This window comes from Pinus tabuliformis, chromosome 1_1, assembly GCF_031772625.1.
Source record: "Pinus tabuliformis cultivar Carrire ecotype Pingquan chromosome 1_1, CPIR1, whole genome shotgun sequence".
NCBI lineage: Eukaryota > Viridiplantae > Streptophyta > Pinopsida > Pinales > Pinaceae > Pinus > Pinus tabuliformis.
Window position 1 is genome coordinate 613,259,184 of NC_142297.1, and position 4,399 is coordinate 613,263,582.

Sequence of the window (4,399 nt, forward strand, 5' to 3'; positions counted from 1 at the left end):
GGAGTGATCCGGTTAGCAGGGTATTGATTGGACCAGACATGTTGACAGACATGGAATAGGAAATGCAAGTGATCAAGAAGAATCTAAAGGCAACACAATAGGAAAAATAGTTATGAAGATAGGAACAGGTTGTTCAAGAAGTTTTAGGTTGGGTAAAAGGTGTACTTGTGCATCAAACCAAAGAAGAGCTCCTTGTGGATTGGATCATGTGACAAGCTAGCACCACGGTTTTCCGAACCCTTCAATATCATTGAGAGGATTGGGCCAGTAGCCTATCGACTTGCACTGCCTTTGACAATGAAATTCCATGACGTTTTCCATGTATCTTTTCTAAAGAAGTATGTTAAGGATGTTGATCATGTGATTGACTTGTTTGTATTGCTGGTGGAACCAAATGGAGAATTCTAGCTGGAGCCTTAGTGTATATTGAAGAAAAAGGTGCTCATGCTCCACAACCGAGCAATTGAGCGAGTTAAGGTGCAGTGGAAGCACTTTGGGCCCGATGAAGCTACATGGGAAATGGCGGATAAGATGCAGGCTATGTATCCTTCCTTGTTTGCCGGTTGAGGAAAAGCAATTTTGGCTTGGTGTTTTGGTGTGATTTTGATATATGTTTTGATTATGTTGGTTTATGTACATATGCATATGGATGTAAATACTGCCATGAGCTGTGTTATAAAGCTCCACTATGCGGTATGTTGTTATGATGTCATGTTATTATGTTGTTATGTTGGTTTGGTTTCAACAAGATAATCATTGTAAATAATGCATCAAGCTAAGTTATAAAGCTCCATCAACAATATATATTTTTCTTACAGCAGTTTTGTGGTTATAGGTGTTGTTGAACACCAAGGATGGTGTTCCCCCAAGGGGGAGTATTCTATAACAACTTTGGTGAAAATTCCATCTAATAAAAGTAAATAAAGGCAAAATAATAACCATGGATGATGGGACACTTATTCCAAGCTAAATGTTGGGCAAAATCCTAGTGATGGGGATCAATTGTGATTGGTTATGGCTAAGGAAATTGGCAAAAGCAATGGCTAAGGCTTTGGAAAGGCAAAATGGTATTTTTGGCACATTTATTAATGAAAAAAATGGAAAATATGAGAAAAAGGAGGTGAAAGGTCACAGGTTGCATGTGAGGAGGAAAATGATGGAAAATAATGGAAAATGAAGAAAATAGAGGCCTCATTCATAAAAAGGCTTATGAGTATTAGTTGGTAACCTTTTGTCAGTTCAGTGTTGGAGCTCTCTCTCTTTATTCTCTCTCTCATACTCTTGGAGACTTAGAGCTTTCTTGGAGAACTCTTGGAGGGTGTAGCATACTTGGATTCTTGGACCAAGAAGCCAAAGGAAAAGCAGGAAATCGCAGGAGGGCATCAAGATTAGCAGCCACATCAGATTTGTTTGCAAGTATTGAGTTACATGCATGTTTCCTTCACTAGTTTTGGAATGCATGACATATGCATGTGGTTAGTTGGTTGTGATCTATCATTGGCATGGAGGATGGTCGAGATTGACAGTGGATTGCCTAGCCTTGCCATTTCCTATATAATCATGGTGATTGTGGGTTTATTTCCTTGTTGTGTTTTTGGTTAGTTCTCATGTTTCCATAGCTTGGGTTGAGTTATTACTCCCGTAGCCTTGGTTGGACAAACGCTCTGGAGCCTTGGAACAACTTGGGTTGAATTACTAGTCCCGTAGCCTGGGTTGGACAAATTCTCTAGAGACCTTGGTGGGTTGAGTTACTAGTACTATAGCCTTGGTTGGACAAGCACTTTGGATCCCAGTACAAGTTGTGGTTTGAGTTACTAGTCCCGTAGCCGGGTTGGACAAATGCTCTGGAGCCCTGGAACAGCTTGGGTTCAGTTACTAGTCCCATAACCTGGGTTGGACAAATGCTTTGGATCCCTTGGTGGTTTGAGTTACTAGTACCGTAGCCTTGGTTGGACAAGCGCTCTTGAGCCCGGTAAAAGTTGTGGGTTGAGTTACTAGTCCCGTAGTCGAGTTGGACAAACGCTCTGGAGCCCTGGATGGCTCAGATAGAGACCGATCTGATGATGGCTTTGTGATGTCCGACCGTGAGGTGGAACCACTGTTGGATGGGTTGAGGTGGATGGCCTCTAAAAGCCTTGGATGAGTTTTGATTGATGTGTTCTATGAGATCCCACATTCACGCTTGGAATATGGCATGGGGGTGACTGGATGAAGAGATATTTGGCTCAGTCATTCTACGGCCGGGTGGAACGTGGAAGTCCCATCTCAGGTTTGGATTTTGCATCATTAATGAAAGGTTATTTCTCCTAGTATTTCTATGAGTATTATGGTGGATTATATGTGGTATATATGGTTTTGGTTTCATTAATATTTATGTCCCTATTATGCTGGTTATGTATGTGTTTTATGACAACAACTATGTGTGGCTCTCATCGTATTTTTACTTGTAATTGAATGATCAATGTGTCTATGACCTAATGGATGGAATGGAAGTTGATGTGTTGAGGCATCAATGGTTCTTAGCGATTCTCAGCGAAGTATGAGACCCCTGTGCTCAGAACTGTTAATTACACCTGTAGATTACACATTTGCAGTATGTTTGATGAAATGCATGTCATGGCTAGTAGGGGTCCAGTCAAGGTCTTGAACAAGTATTTGCTTTATTACTTTCATTTCCACGTTATCTTACTGATCGTAAGAGATGGTTAAATTATGGCAGTGACCTGGGCTCTAGGCTTGTAAAAGTGGCTTAAATCCCAGATTCGCTGGCATAGCATTGACAAATTTGGTCTCTGGTCAATGGCAGGCAAACCTGTGAGAGTGACTTTGGGTTTCTAGTCACCCTTATGCCTATAGCACCGGAGCGACTGCGCCTTCAATTGTCCAAAATCTCAGTGGGACCCCAAGGCAAGCTGTCTAAAGTATTGGATTGGTTCCTGAGGGTCCTGTAGCTGATGATTAATGTCTGTATGGTGTGTTTCCATCGGTTCCACTTCCTTAACATGATTTAGGAGGTTGAATCATATCATAGTGGCCTCTCGTCGCATGTTTACCCCAACTGGCCTATTGCTTGGGTAGATGTGGGAGGAGGGTGTTGCAAATTGGTGTCAGAACATGATTCACCCCTTGGACTGGATGGACTATATGTTGGTCATGCATGCATGTTAGTTGCATGTGTCTCTCACACTTGCATTCCATGTACTTGTTTCATCTTCATGATGTTGATCATGGTTGTAGTGATGTCGTCATGTGGAACTTGAGGTTGTTGTGGTGGAATGCAGCATCGTGAGTGTATGACTAGTTACATGTCGATTTATGTCGGTTACATGTATCATTGTTTTATTTTTGGTTGCAATCCTGCTTTATTGGTTACATTCTTGTATGCTTGGTTGCATATATCATTTTGAAGATTTGATTTCAAGTATTTTTCATTCATGCTTGATCATACACATTTATGCACGTGTGTGGATGGTGATGCATAGCTTATGTAGATTCATGTTTACATGTGGTCAAGTGTATAGTGTCATAATGATGGTGTTTGTCATGCATGAGGTCGTGGTTTGTGTTGTTAATGAGGTCATGCATTGATGACTGAACCCTAGCTAGAATGAATTGCATGGTAATATGCTTATGTTTTATGTTTCTATATGTTGTCATGATTATGTTATACATGTATCACGTTGATTTGTTGATCTTGCAGACAAGGTATCCCCCCTGAGTTATACTAAGGTATGATGGTTTATTGTGATTTGGTTTAGTTGACATGATATACCTTGCATGAAGAAATATCAAATGGCTAGAAAGATGTTTGACTACAAAGACTCTCCCTATGAACTTGAAGAGCAATATGGTGTTGGGAACCCTTCTGATGTGGCAGTTAGATTGAGAAGCTTGAAGGAAGAAATAAGGAGTTGTAAGGTAGATAATGATAGAATCATACAGGCACATGAAAAACTAGTAGAGGTAAATGAAGTCATACTTCAGAGCTTGTCATATTTGTAGTGACAGGGACTGCTTTGGACCAGCCATGAGTAGGAGGATATAACTAATGGGGCATATGGTAGTCCATCGCAGGGTGGTCACAGATCAAATAAAGATGATACAGTCAGAGATGGAAGAGTGTTGGACGCTCTGAATAGGAGAAGGGATAGTGACATGTACCGTTCTAATTTTGGTTTCGACAAGCATGATGATCGATATTGTTATCACCCTTGCATGAGGAGTGATAAGGGGTATTACCAGATGTGTTTAAGAAAGAAAGACACCTACTTTTGATGGAGAGGTAAAGAAATCGCTAGATGCAGAAGCATGGTTTCTAGGCATGAAAAAGTTCTCCAGGTTGCATGAATACTCAGAGAACATGAAGGCTAGAACGACTACATTCAGTCTCAAAGGTAAA